Source organism: Phacochoerus africanus, chromosome 13 (genome assembly GCF_016906955.1).
Source record: "Phacochoerus africanus isolate WHEZ1 chromosome 13, ROS_Pafr_v1, whole genome shotgun sequence".
NCBI classification, from domain to species: domain Eukaryota; kingdom Metazoa; phylum Chordata; class Mammalia; order Artiodactyla; family Suidae; genus Phacochoerus; species Phacochoerus africanus.
The window spans coordinates 7,099,522-7,114,690 of record NC_062556.1 but is presented as its reverse complement, the minus strand read 5'-3'; the positions used below and the strand labels follow the sequence as shown (position 1 = coordinate 7,114,690).

Genomic DNA, 15,169 nt, shown 5'->3' with positions numbered 1-15,169 from the left:
CCCAAGATCACACAGCCACTACTAAGTGCCAGACCTGGGATCTGAACCAGGCTTGTCGGTACAGCCTGTGTTCTCACCCATGACATTAAATTGCCCTTTGTAAGATGCTTGGTGAGGCTGTGTGCTTGGTGAATACCCAGTAAATATCAGAAAGGGGGAATGGAGCAGATTTCCATGCCCAAAGCCATGTTTCTCTTCTTTGGTGCTAGTCTGAGAGGCCTGGGTGGCCCTTTGAAGGCCTGATAGTACTGTCTGCTTCGCGGAGAGTCGGTTCCTTCTCTGAGGCCACAAGGAGGCTGGGCAACCAGAAGTCTGGTAGGGTGTCAAGCCAGCGGTCATTGTGGGATGGTAAGATGCCGATGGGTTGCTCCTGAATTGGGCCAGTGGAGGGCACCTCAGGCCATGGGGGAAAGTGGGTGGGGGTCGCATCGGAGCCCGGCTGGGCAGGGAGGAGACGCTTGTCCTGTGTGTGTCTAGGGAGGTGACAAAACGCCTTAGGTGGCTTCCAGTTCTGGGAAACAGAGCTTGGTGGGGTGTTGGCAGGTGTCTCTCGTAGATTCACACGTGGAGACTGAGACGGATAATCAGAGCTGAGTGAGAGAAGGCCAAGGGCACCATCCTCTCCCCCAGGGCTCCGTTTAGGGGCTAGGGGAGATGTCTTCATGGTAAAGAGTCGCCCGGTACAGATTTGGGGGTGGCCATGGCTCTGGTACTGCCTCAGGGAAGGATGGAGACGCCAGTGCTTCTGGGCTGCAGTTTGCTTTACATTTTCATCCTCCTTGAAATTCTGCTCTCTGCTGCCCTAGGGCCGGCAGTTCCCAGATAATAGAGAATGTAGTCCCTGTCCTCCAGGAGCTCACGTTCATTGGAAGAGACGCATGTAAGCAGACAAGAGAAGCTGATAGGGCAGCCTGCGGGCAGCACGGGGCATCACGGGAAGTGTCTCACCACAGGGGGTCAGAGGTGGCTGGTGACCTCTGTCGAGTGTTAGCCCTCAAGGCAGACAGAGGCGGCAGCATCATCAGATTGATTTAACAGGGAGGGAAATGAGGAACAGTTTGTCTTGACGGGACTTAAATTATTAGGCAAGGTGAGGGCGGGGTGAGGTGCGGAGTCGGGCTTGTGTGCTCTGTGAAGGAGCCTGGGTTTTATTGGCTGTCCAGCAATGGCGGGGTCATTGGCCACATGAGTCGGGCTAGAAATAGATCCCTCTGACAACGCTATGGAGGATGGAATTGGTGGGGGGAACGGCCGAGCCAGGGAGACCTGTTACAGTAAATCCAGATGGGGTGATGAGGGCTTGAGCCAGGATGTGACCAGAGGAGAGCCAGGTAAATAAAATGGACAGGTCTTCCTTCCTGCTTGACCAGTTTGGAGGGAAGGGTCGGGAGGACTGAGAATTCAGCGGTGGCTCCCAGTTTGTGCTTGGACAGCCAGGTGGATGGTGGTCCTACCCACTGAGTTTGAAGCTGTGGGAGAGGAGCTGGCTTGGAACAGGAGATGATGAGGTCAGTATTAAATATGTTGAGTTGGAGCTTCCTGGTGGGGATTTGGGTAGAAGGTCCCGGAGGTGGTTCTGGAAGCCTCCGCTAACATCGTCAGTATCTGGCAGACTGTTATCAGCTTAGAGGAGAGCTGGGCTCAGTTGGGAGCAGACAGGGGACTCTGTCAGGGCCAGCAGCGTGAGGCTGGGGTGGCATCATCTCCAGGCATCTTCTGCTGAGCAGTTTGGGGCCCTGGTGCAGCCAGGCTCCTGTGGGCAGAGATGCTGCGGTCTTTGCTGGCTTTGCAGGAGGATGGGGCCCAGCAGGCCTCTTTCAGGGCTTGGGATGTTGTGTTGCAGTGCTTGTTCTATCGCAGGGCAGAAGTGTGGGCGTGGGGAGGAGACGTGAGTCATGGCCCACGTCGGCCTAAGGGACTGTTTAAAATGGGAACATTGAGACCATTGGTGAAACGCCATCGGAGGACCTCATCCTGAGGTCTAGGCAGAGGTTCTCAGGCAGGTGAAGGGGTGGAAATTGCCTGTGAGGGCCTTGCCCGCTGGGCCTGCCCTCCTGCTCCCCGGGCCTCAGCGTCCCACAAGCTAGAGCCTTGCGACGGGCCTGGAGAGAGCTGTCCTCAGGGAGGTGGCAGGACAGGTCCATGTGGGAAAAGCTCTTGGGGTGATTTGGATCCGTCCTCATGGTGGAGGGCTCCTGCTGTGGGGGGGTCACAACCAATGGGAGAGGCGGCGTGGGGACTCTCCCCCCGCCTTGTCTTTGATACCCTGAACCGAGCCATTTTCCACCAGCGTTTCCAGATGTCCTCCACGAGCCTCACAGTACAGTCCCACCGTGTAGAACTTCTATGCTTTTATCTACATGGCAGCAAAAGAACTCTACAGTCATCACCCAGCCACGTGGCACATTAAGAAGGCAAAGGAGAGCACCTGAAGCCACTGTGTTCTTTGCTGAACACCATGAACTATGGATGTGTTTGTTTCTATTAAATGATCTAAGAACAATTTTACGGGTGGAAAGTACAACTCTATAATGTACGTGTGTAATCCAAGATTACCACCGACTGTCCATGAAAAAAAAATCAGGCCGTTACCCCAAGCCTAACTGGTTGTTTCTGTGTTTTTCTGCTGATTTTTGTTAGCTCTGCTCACTTATTTGTTTTATTGTATCACTGTTCACTGGCACATAAGGGGTAGCAGTTGCCAAAGTTTGAAGAAAAATTCAGGAAACCAATTTCAAATGAATATACCGAGGTCAAGTTGCCTTTGGGACAACTGAATGCTTCTACTGTCCCTGAAAATGGGTAATAACTGTAGGTTTTTTGTGTTTTGTTTTTTGGCCATGCCTGCAGTGTGCAGCAGTTCCTAGGCCAGGGATTGAACCTGTGCCACAGCAGTGATGACATTGGATCCTTAACCACTAGGCCACTAGGGAACTCCCAATAATGGCAATTATTTTATTTTACCTGTAGAACACCTGACTCTACCTTATGGATTAAAAGTTCAGGGCATAATTGGAGAACCTCCGGCTTAAACCGTCACATTTATTGCTTCTTTAACTGTCAAACAGGACCAGTGGTTTATGTGTATTTCCTGACCTGAGTAATGTGTGAGCTTCGTGGCCTCTGAGGCCTCTGGTCGAAATGACAAGCATCCTCTGTGTGCTGTGCCTCTAGAGATTTGGTCCTTGGGTTCTCTCTACCCCCAGCACCTTCTCCCCTCAGTCCACACCGACAAGAAGCCTTCCTGCCAGGCTCGGCTTATAGGCCACTTGCCAAAACCATCACACCGGGAGCTGCAGGATTGCAGAGGCCTCTGCCAGGTCTGGCGCTCGCCCAGAACGTCACAGATGGCTCCAGTTTCTGCCCGAGGACCCAGGGCCAGGGAGCCCACTCCTTCCCACAGGAGAGGTCTCAGCTAGCACTTTTGGTTTTTTATCTTGTCTTCCAAAATCACCTGGCTCTTAACATCCACCCCATTTTTGTCATCAGCCTTCTCCTCCTTGTGTTATTGTTATCTGGGTGCTTAGCCACGTCACACAGTGACAAAGGCTCGGGTTTTGGAATCATTCGGGTAAGAATCTGCCCCCAGGTCATAACCACACTCACTGTTAACCAGCTTTGTGACTTTAGCAAGTTACTTAACCTCTCTGAGTGTCAGTTATCACACATGTAAAAAGAGAGTAACCTTAGTGTCTATTTCAGGGATTATTACGAGGCCAAAGGTAATGGAAGGAAACTGCCTGACACAGAGAACGCTGTCAATTTTGTGTAGATATTTTTATTGGCACCACCCTCTCCTGCCATACAGAATCTCCGAGGGTGGGGTGTCCTCTCAGATGTCTTTGGGGAGTCTCTCCGTAACAGTCAGCAAGGGGCCCCACGAGGAAGTTAATGACCATGTGGCACATAAGAGACTGGGAGCCGAGACAGTTATATGGACTAGGTCAAGGCATCAGAAGGCTGGCAAGTGTCATGCTGGAGTCCTGCTGTGGCTCCGCAGGTTGAGAACCCGACATAGTGTCTGTGAGGATGTGGGTTTGATTCCTGACCTCACTTGGTGGGTTAAGGATTCCGTGTTGCCAAAAGCTGTGGTGTAGGTTGCAAACATGGCTTGGATCCCGTGTTGCTGTGGCTGTGGTGTAGGCCGGCAGCTATAGCTCCGATTCGACCGCTGGCCTGGGAACGTCCATGTGACATGGCTGCGGCTCTAAAAAGACAAATGTAATGCCAAAGCTCCTCTGAGAAAAATGTGCCGAGCGGAACGCTGAGCAGGGACAAGTTGGCACCGAAAGTGGAGTAGCCGTGGGGGAAGGTCGCGCAGAAGCAGGCCAAGTTCTGGAGGGAGGCGCGAGCAGTCACTGCAGTGGTGCAGTGAAAGCCAGCAGGGCGGTGCCGCGCTGCCCAGCTGACCTAACGCACGTGTATGACAAAGGAAAAGTGTCTTTTCCGCCACGCAAATCATTTTGTGAACCTGCAAACATCCAGGAGTCTTGTCTTCTCCATCATCGCTTTGTACACAGAGGCGTGATGGCAGGAGGGGCTTCCGGATAGAAGCCGCTCCTGGCTGCAGCCTGGGCTGCGGCCCCTTCCTGCCGTCCCCTTCCTCTCCGCAGGCCTGTAGGCGCTCGTCCGGGAGCAGGAAATGATGGCATGCTCATGCCTCTCTGCAGTTAGCCTTCTAAAGAGGAGAACAGAACAAAACAGGACAGCTGGATGTTTAGGGCTATTCTAAAAACTTTGAAAGACTAGCTATTGATGCAGGCAAGGAATGCAGAGTAGAGGCTGGGGTCACTCGGATTCTCTAGATTGAGGATTTGTGGGAGTTCATCTCAGGCTAGTTTATGTTTATTCTGCACTTCAAATGACTTTGAAGGTTTATTTGGAAATTCCAGCCCTGGAGAGGCGTCGCTTGCAAACCCCAGACTGAACCCTGTCTCCTGGAAAGAGAAGTGTTGAGGCAGAGCCTGGAAGCGCAGGCAGAGGGGACCGGCCACCCGCAGACCACTCGCCCTCGAGGTCGTTGGTGTGCTGGGTGGCAGCCGACCCCTGCCACCCCTGCCCGTGCTGCCTACAAAGGAAGTGGCGTGTTTGACCAGTGGAAGGCATCCTTGTGGGTCGGAGGGCACTAGAGCCGGTCACACAGGCGGCCTCCCAACCCCAGGCTGAAGCCGGCAAGTGCTACCAACCAGGGCTTTTTTCCCTTCCCAGAAAATCTCTGCTTAACATTGACCAGCCCGCTGCTGTGTATAAACCGATCCAAGAGGAACCAGTTAACCTGCTACGTGAACAAGATTTCAGCATCAAACTGTGGGCAGGTAAGCAGATCAGGTTAATTGTATCATGTGTCCCTTGGTTCAGGACAGCCTGAGAGGGATTTGGCCTCAGGTGACTAATCCGTTAGTTCCATTTACTGTCTATCCTTGGAACTAGTCGAATGGGCTTTTATTATTTCTTTTCTCTCCTTTTTTTCCCCTAAAGTGGAGGCCTCCAGTTGTAAAACTCCCAGTTGACAGATGACACACACCTGATGTTCATGAAAAGTCCATGCGTCCAGCGTAAACAGTCAGAGTGTGGCCTGTCCCTGGAGGCCCTAGAAACCGTGGTGGCAGCTCAGGGATGGGGCGGGCCTGCAAGTGTGGGCTGGAGTCTCCAAGCTGAATTCGGACCTCTCTCTTTTAAACCTCATAACGACTTCCGTCCAGTGACCCACTGTACGGAGACGTGCTGTCGAGGCCAAGAGCAGGGAGTGGACTGTAGAGAGAGGGTCTCTGAGTGGCTTTGGGACTGTGCTCCCTACGTTTCCCCAGATTGCAGGCCGCAAGGTCCACTCCACCAGCTGACCTAGTGTTTCGGTGAAGGACTGTGGCCTGGCTTCCTAAAGTCCTCTGGCTGCAGAGTGCAGCCTGGTGGGTGCCACTGAGTTCATTTCACAGACCTGGTCTGTGTAACAGAAAAGGGAACTGAATGAGGAGTCAGGAGACACATTCAAGGCAAATTAATCTAGGCTGTAGAAGCCAGAGAGCGGTGTGGGCTTTCCTGGGAAGGGGCGTGGCGGGGGAGGGTGCTTGGGGGGGGGGCGCAGTTTGTGGGTGACGGAGATGGTCTGTATGCTTCACACAAGTGTACACGTGTCAGAATTCCTCGCATGGCACTGAAGATCCAGGCGTCTTATTGAGTGTAAAAAGCGCCGTTTTTAAAGGGGCACGTTCAGTTCCTGGCCTCTCTCTCGCTCCCTGTGTAGATGGGCTCTTCGCCTCTCGAGCCTTGCTTTCCTACCTGTACAACGCTGGACTGTGCGTGGTCGTGGGTATTAAATGAGACCTCGTGGGTCCAGAGCACTTTGGAAATGATGGCAAGTCTCACACACGAGGACTCCCAGGTTATGTTTCCCATCCAGCCGCCCTCTGAGCAGATCACTGAGCTCGTACAAACCTGTGGACGCTGCCTCGCTACTTCCTTGGAGATTAGTGTTTATCTGTCTATTTTAAGGAGACTCTGGAGATATCAAAGTGCTGCAGAAAAGCAAATGGAATATGGCTTTGCCGGGGAGTGGAGAGAGGGCTGGAAGGGAACAGCTGGGGAGAAATCCGTCAATCCAGCTTGGCAGCAGGGCCAGCCGGATGCCAGGAGGGAGTCGCTAAATGCCTGCGAGAGAGTCGTGACCAGGAAAAGCAGCGAGAGTTAAAAAAAAAAATCACATCTTGCCAAACAAACTGGGTCACATTCGTGATGGAGTTAGTCACTGAGCAGAGACAGGAAAGCACTTTCAGAGGAAAAAGCAAAATGTTTGGGGACCATGTGACTCGGCTGGAAGTGGCAAAGGCCACTTACGCCTCCTGGCCCAGTGTGGTCATGAAGTAGAAGATTCTTCAGCGTGTCTTGTTGGTACTGGGGGTTTGAACTTGATCTTTGCTCCTAACAGCAGGCACAAACAACCTTTACAGTGGAAGCAAGAGCATAGCACACATCTTAAAATGGAAAAGCCGGGCTCCTGACCACGACACAGGCAGAGTCTTTCCACTTCGGAACTTTAAAGTCAGAGCAGAGAACGTATGCCCTTTGGCAGCAAAATCCCTTACCAGGAACAAACAACGCTGATAGCAAATTTTAGATTGTTAGCCACTAAAATAAAAGCAGGGCAAGATTGAACAGGAAGAAATAGTCTACAAGAGAAATCTGATGTGTGAAATTTTTATTTTATCCTCATTATAAAAATTTTGGTGCTTTCTGCTAGAGATTTCTGCCAAGAACTGTGATATGCTGAAAAAGAAGAGGAAATGTACTTGAGATGCTGTGACTATAAAAGGCTGTTTAAAGTGACGAGAACCAGTGGGGTCTCCAATGACCAAGGTTATAAAATTAGGATCTTTACCAAGTCTGGGTGAAAAGAAAAAAACTGGAGTAAAAGCAACAGTGGCGTCTACCTTAGTATAACTTAGGTTTTCCCACAATATCTGCCTTTTCTTGGGTCGTGTCAGATCTCTTACGTTGTTAATTCCCTGTTCCAAGAGCTGTCCCTCTTGGAACAAGGCGGGGAGCTGGGGAGAGGAGCTGGGGAGAGGAGGCATGGTGAGGAAGCGGGAGTGTCTTTCTTGTGACCTCTGAATCCAGGTGGAAAGAGGGCTCCACCAGACACTGTCACAGGCACGCGGTCCAGTGCTCCAGGTGTGGAGCAAGCCTAGGCAGGAGGAGCCTCCTCCCCACCCAGGTCTCAGTGTCACTGGAAATCTGATGCCGCAAGCCTCCACCTCCGCACTCAGTGCCCGCCTCTTCTAGCTGTACCGCTGTCACTTAGCATGTGCAGTCTGAGCCAGGCCTTTGCATCCTAAAGCAGGCTCTGTGTATTTCTTTCACCCTTTTCTTTCAGGTCTTCCAAAATAGTAGAAGATACAGCTTCTCCCCAGTTCAGCTGTGGGCTGTGAATCCCAAGAGAATCCTTCATTTCTCCCTGGCTTTAGGACTTTCTGACTTGGGTTTAAAGCTCAGGTCCATCCCGTTGCTTATTGGCCAGTGAGAACACTGATTTTCTTGCCTTGAGGGGAGGCACAGAGTAAGTAAGCAGCCGATGCACAAGCTATCTATCATTAGTTGCTTAACATTTTTGCTGATGGCTTGAATGGGTCTCATTCGTAAGGTAGCCAGTTATCGCTAATGGATAGAGGAGAGCAAGCAAGAGAGACTCATGATCCTCGAAACGGTGTTTTTGTCCCAAGTCACCTTTCCCAGTACTGAACTGGGGGACATGTCATTTTTTTTTTCTGTTTTTAAACGGTACCTACTTATTTTTTGTCTCTTTGCCTTTTCTAGGGCCGCTCCTGTGGCATATGGAGGTTCCCAGGCTAGGGGTCTAATCGGAACTGTAGCCACCAGCCTACGCCAGAGCCACAGCAACACGGGATCCAAGCCACATCTGCGACCTACACCACAGCTCACGGCCACACCGGATCCCCAACCCACTGAGCAAAGCCAGGGATCGAACACGCAACCTCATGGTTCCTAGTCGGATTCGTTTCTGCTGCGCCCTCACAGGAACTCCCGGGACATGTCATTTAATGGCAGCACCTGTGTGTTCCTGTGATCTAAGAAATCTGCATTAGGTCTTCATTCCTCATTCCCAGCACAAGAGCTTCCGAAGCCCTGGGAATTTCCTGAGTAATCAGTCTGAGAGGAGCTTCTTGTGTTATTCATAATAAGCCCCTTTCGACCAAACCTGTTTTTTTGTTGTTGTTGTTTGTTTGTTTGTTTGTTTTTTACAGTAGTGAAGTTACTTTTGTTTGGAGTGGTGGTGGCTTGAGAGCTTCAGGATGGGGGCTGGTTGCCAGAGGAACCCACTCTGTGATTAGATGTTGGAATTTTCAGCCCTACCTTCTGGCCTTTTGGGAGGGGAGAGGGACTGGAGTCTGAATTAATCACCAAATAGCCAATGATTTGATCAGTTATACTTATGTAATGAAAGTTTCATCAGAACCCCTAAATGATGGAGTTTAGAGAGCTTCTGGGTTGGTGAACACACTGAGGGTTCTGGGAGGGTGATGTGACCAGAGGGGGCATGGAAGCCCCACCTACCCCTCCCCTGATACCTTGCCCCAGGCATCTCTTCCATTTGACTCTTCATTTGTAATAAACTGGTACTAGTAAGTCAAGTATTTCCCTGAGTTCTGACAGATGATTGAATCTGAAGAGGGAGTTGTGGGAACCTCTTCACTTCATAGCTGGTCAGGTAAGAAGTACAGATAGCATCCCCCACACATTTGGTGCCAGAAGTGTGAGCAGAAACTGGTCATAACCTGTGAAGTATGTTTAGGAGTCTGGCCCACAAAGTGCCCCTGTTGGGATTGGGACAGACAGGGTGATCTGCTGTGTTAGAGTTCCTTAGTTGCAGGCGATGGAAGGAGACTCTCAGTGTGGAAGACTTGGCTGAAAAGGCACGGAAGAGCTGTTGGATGCTGAAGGACCAAGCCTCAGGAAGAAGAGGGTTGGGCCACTAGCAGGAATGAATGGACAGATCCTGTGTCTCCCCCCAACCCCATCAGAATGTCTCCACTCTCGTGGCGTATGTTACATCATTTTCCCCAATGCTCAAAACCCGAGCACCCAGAGTCTACATGGCCTAAACTGGGTTCTCTGTGCCACGATTCTCCAGGAGGAGGGGCAGGGAGAACCTTGACTGAGATGCCCTCAGAACGTCTCAGAATCAGCGAAGAGCAATTCCCTCACGGAAAGTCGGGGCGTTTTTACCCAAAAAAGTGGAAAGGCATGTTTGACAGGCCAAAGAAAGGGATCTCCAGCGTGCCAATTTTAGGCCCCACTGTTTACAAGAAAGGAGTACAGAAAAACAAGGAAATGATTTCACTTTGTCCTTCCCCTGGCTATAATCAGGGCCTGTTCTGGGCAGCACCCTTTCAGAGGCGTTTGACTGCTTGGGAGGCCTTGCAAAGAGTAACCAGGATGGTGAACACCTGGGTAACAGGACACGTGAGAAACGGGTGAAGAACTGAGGAGGGTGAGCCCAGAGAAGGCAAGACTGAGCGGGCATCTAATGGCAGTTCTCAGGTACCCGAAGGTCTGGTATGTAGAAAAAGGAGAATTTTGTACTTAATGGCCATACAAGGAACTGAAACCAGTAAACATTTTAAAGGGGAACAGATTTTGGCTCCGTTGAGTATATATGAGAAAGATCTTTCGAAAAATCAACAGCTGGAAATAAATGAGTTGGCGCAAGGTAGGGAACTTTCCATCCCCGGGAAGCCTCAGTTCTTTAATTAGCAAGAGCTGTGAGCACACACCTCACATCAGGTTACAACACATCATGCCATGGCCCTGCTGCTGAGGACCCTGACCAAGGGCCCTCAAGGGGACAGCGCTCCCTGTTCGGCCGCATGTGCTGCAGATCACGTTTCCATCTGTGGAGCTCTGGGTGTGCACAGTGTGAGCGGTGACGGACAGGGCAGACAGAAGGGCCTCTGCGTAGCCTCTCTCACCACCTGCCCAGGGCCACATGGTGCAGGCAGACCACGTGCGAGTCCTTAATTTAGAGCTTTGCTTCACCCGGGGCCTCTCTTGGGACGCGTCGAATTAACGTGTATCCTTCATGCACCTCTCAGTGTGAACCAGGTCCACATCTTGCTTTATCACTGAACGACATTCTGAAAAAAATATGTGAAGTCTTTTGGGCTATGCCTTCTATCAGAAAGCTACAATATCAGAGTTGGAAAGGATTCTGTGATCAATGAATTTACAAATGCTTGAATATATCCAATAGCACTCTTTTTTTTTTTTTTTTTAATGGTCACACCTGGGGCGTACATAAGTTCCTAGGCTGGGGATTGATTTCCTTAAAACACCCACAATCTCCTGGGCATCTATCCAGAGGAAACCATGACGTGAAAATATAGATGTGCTCCAGAGTTCACTGCAGTACTATATACGGTAGCCAAGACATGGAAACAACCTAATGTCCATCAACAGAGGAGTGGATCAAGAAGATGTAGTACATATACACAATGGAATATTACTCAGCCATTAAAAGGAAATAACGGCATTTGCAGCAACATGGCTGGACCTGGAGATTGTCATGCTAAGTGAAGTCAGTCAAGACATTGAGATACCAACATCATATGCTATCACTTGTGAAATTAAAAAAAAGGACGATACTCATGTTACAACGGAAGAAAGGCTGGGGGAAAAATGTAATTGTAATGTATACATGTAAGGATAACCTGACCCCCTTGCTGTACAGTGGGAAAATAATAAAAAAAAAAAAGGACAGAATGACCTTCTTTGCAGAACAGATACTGACTCACAGACTTTGAAAAACTTATGGTCTCCAAATGAGACAGGTTGGGGGGTGGAGGGGTGCGCTGGGGGTTTGGGATAGAAATGCTGTACAATTGTGTTGTGATGATCATTGTACAGATATAAATCTAATAAAATTCATTGAGTGACTTAAAACAATTTAAAAAAATAAAAGGAAAAAAAAAAAACCCACCGACAATCTCCTAAAGTAACTTTGGGCAGTTTTGGTTGCTAAAATTCTTTCTTACTTTGGGGTAAAATCTATCCACTATGTGGATATATCTATCAAAGTTTAAAATTCACAAAGCCTTTGACCAGCAATTCCACTTTTAATAATTTATCCTACAGATATAGCCCTCAGGGGCTCAAAGACATGTGTGCAAACATTTTCATTGCAGCAGAGGGCTGTAAACAATTTAAATTTTTAACCAGGGGACTGATTAAACAAGTTATGGAATGTCTGTTCTGTGGACTGTCAGGCAGCTGTCAAACAGTTAAACCATCCTCACACACTGACAGGGGACAGTCCTTACACTGGCTCTTCCAGCCCTGGTTATGTTAATGAGGGAGAGAAAGAGATTGGCTCAGTAATACTTAGGACATTCATATAATCGAAAAGAAGGACACACATCAATAGAAGGATATCGGCAATTGTGGTTGCCTCTGGGAAAGGAAACTGAGACTGGGTGTCGGGTGCAAGGGAGAATTTTATGTATGTATGTTTATGAATATATGTATAGTAGGCATATACATGTGTTTGTATATGTATTTTTTCTTTTGCATTTTTTTAAAATGTATCACTTTAAAAACTTTAAAAATGTGCCTTCAGGCAACAAAAGCAAAGTAAAAAAATGGGACTACATTAGACTTAAAAGCTTCTGTGCATCAAAGAAAGTAATCAACAGTGATAAGGCAACCTACAGAATGGGAGAAAAATATTTGCAAATCATGTGTCTGATAACAGATTAATATACAGAATATATAAAGAACTTCTACAAATCAACAGAAACAACAAAAATCAACTTTTTAAAAAAATTGTGTACATTATTTATTTACTTGGCTGCACCTTTACCCTACTTATGGCCTTTGGGGGTAGGCATTTCTGGAAGAGGAGGTCTCGGTCAGAAGAGCAGAATTTGCATTGGTCCCTCTAAGTCCTTCCTGGTGGACCCTTTCCACTCTGCAGTCTGCCTTTGATGTCACATGAAAACAAACCAAAAAACAAGCAAAACAAAACCCAAACCGAAAAGACCATTTGCTAAATTGTCCCACGTCATAATTTTGACAGAGAAAGTTTTTTTTCTTTGTTTTGGCTGCATCCACGGCATGCAGAAGTTCCTCAGGCCAGGGATCAAACCCGGGCCACAGCAGCATCCCAAGCCACTGCAGTGGCAATGCTGGATCCCTAACCCACTGTGCCGCAGGAGAACTCCTTGAGTAGGTTTTCAGTGGAGACCCAAGAAACACACTGGACTGGTCTCCAGGTCACAGTGCGCATCTGTGAGGGCCGAGGTCATGTGGGGGGTGCCCTTGGGTAGGGTCCTCAGTGACCCGGCAGAGCTGGGAAGACCTGAGCCGGCCTCCACCCAAGGGTAAGAGAGCAGTAAAACTTCCACTGCGGGGAGAGAGCGCCCCTCCCCACCCCTCCTTGGCTGCCTCAGAGGACCAGGCATCCCTGCGGAAATCCTCAGGCTGTGACAGGGCCCCTGCACAGGGCCCAGGGGATCCCTCTCCTGCGGGGGCTGGGAACGGGAAGTGGCACCTGAGGGGGAGAGAAGAGGGTCCCTGGCAGCCGGGAAAGCACGTGTCCGCCCCAGGCCTCCCAGCCAGCCCGCGCCGAGGCTGCGCTTTGGACTCTGCTAACTTTATTTTCCCCTTTTAGGCCGCTCGCCCTGGCCATTGTAACCTAATTTCATCAGGATAAACAAGTTAGGGAAGCAGGAGGAAGAGGCACAGAGGAAAATTTCCTTGCAGTCTGGAGCATCAGGGGCCCCCAGGGAATGAAAAAAAGGGGCTTCTCTTCTTGTCCATAGAAAAAGACCTTTTTACTCCAGAAGACCCTGGTGTTGTAAACGCTGAGCCGGGAGAAGGGAGGCGGGAGAGGAAGGTGGAGGGCTTTCTGCGGGAAGTGGGCTTTCCGGTCTCTCACTCATCTAGTCGCTGGCAGTGATACTTGACATATTCAACAAGCAAGCCTGACCAATCAGGGCTGTCACCCGCGGTGGGGCCTCCGTGTGCCAGCTCCTGGAGGCCCCCTGCTGGGCCATATGTTCGTTCCCCTTTGGTTGCAGGGTGGTGGGAGGTGTGGGGGACCGAGGGGAGGGGCCGGGCTGTGGCTGTTTACCAACCGGTGTGAAGTGTTTCCACACGAACGCGGGGTGCGGCTGCGGCGTTTCACAGCAAGTGGCATGCGGGCGAGAGCTGCCGTCCTCGTCGCCTCAAACTCCCTGGATGCTGATTCCCAATCGCTCGGCGGCAGAGCCTCACCCAGTTCACAGGCAGAACTGCAGGTGTTTGCTCTCTCCCCGCCTGGGGCAGAGCGGGCAGTGCCCGGATGTCCCCCGGGAGCAGTGTGTGCCTCCTGGCCTGCAGGGGCTCGGGCGGAGGTCTGACGTGTGAGGAGCAGGTAGCTCGTGCTCTGCCAGGAGCAATCTTCCTCTTGTTTTCTCACCCAGGATGCCATGCAGCTGGCACAGGCCGGTGCCTCATCCCATCGGGAAGCCAAGGCTCTTCCTCGGTACAGAGGAGGGGCCTGGGCTCCCAGCACCACCGACAGATGTCTGCGGGAAGGGCCTCTGCACCTGCCAAACCACCAGCTTCCTTTCTCATTCTCAAGGGCTCTAGGGAACGCCAGCATTTGAAAAACGTGCCCTATGCACTGCAGTTTCCACCTGCCCTAAGACCAGCTGTCTGGTCCCCTGAGAGTGAAAAATCAGGCAGCGGAGTTTCAAGGGATGGGAGGCCAGCGGTGGCGGTGAGGCCACGTGCCAGAGGCCGGGGAGCCTCACTTCCCAAGACCGGCCTGGGACAGCGAGCAGGGCGGCCTAGACGCCTTGTCCTGAAGGAGGAGGCCATAAAGTCCCCTTTTTATTTTCACGGTCTTTTCTGGCGAGACTGGACGGGCGCTGCATTTTATCATTCTCATTTCCATACATATTACTTTTACTTCTAATACCTATATATTGTTTAAAAATTCACATGTTTATGAGGCTTATAAACGTCACAGCCCAGTGCCTCCTGACCTCCAGGTTCCGCTCCCAGAGCCAACCGCTGGCTGTGGTTTTAGTTGTACTCCTGGAATTTGCAGCCGTCATACTGAAAAACCTGTTTACAAAGCTGCTTTTCTACTTTGATAATGTGAGAAATCTTCCGCTGACTTCTCACTGGGATGAGGGCTTAGCGTTCATCCCCGTCCTGCACGTGGGCGTCCACACCTTTTCCTCCCTTCCCCACAGATTCCCTTCCAGCTTCGATGCCGCCTGTCGGAAGACACACCATCATTTACATTTGTGTCACTACAAAAGAAACGACATGCTTCCAGGTAAACTACGAAACGGTACTTCCTTATCACACTGACGGCAAGAGGCAGCCCGACTTTCAGGATGTTAAAATGTGAGAGGAACGTGCATGTTGGAATATTATAAATGATGGGCCATCCCAGTTCGGATGAAATCACGGATCAGTATTTGCATCATTTGTGCGCATGGTGCACTGTAATTACGTTTTTGCCCTTGAATGTCTCCTCCTCCCCCCGCCCCCCCAACCCTGGACTTGATCCTGTTTTAATTGTGTGGTTCTTTGGGTGTTTATGAGTGACTCGCCTCAGACTCTCCTAACAGGAGAACATGTTGGGATCTCAGTTCCGTCTCCCTCT

The 15,169-nt window shown here is 50.4% G+C and overlaps 1 long non-coding RNA gene across 1 annotated transcript in view; it reads left to right on the top strand.

Moving 5' to 3' along the window:
* Positions 1–14,956, top strand: part of LOC125113439 (uncharacterized) — a 34,182-nt gene extending 19,226 nt beyond the window's left edge. Inside the window, exons 2-3 of the long non-coding RNA XR_007131453.1 lie at positions 5,209–5,315; positions 14,751–14,956. This is a non-coding gene — a long non-coding RNA (uncharacterized LOC125113439). The remainder of the gene's footprint in view (positions 1–5,208; positions 5,316–14,750) is intronic.
* The last annotated feature ends 213 nt before the right edge of the window (positions 14,957–15,169 follow it).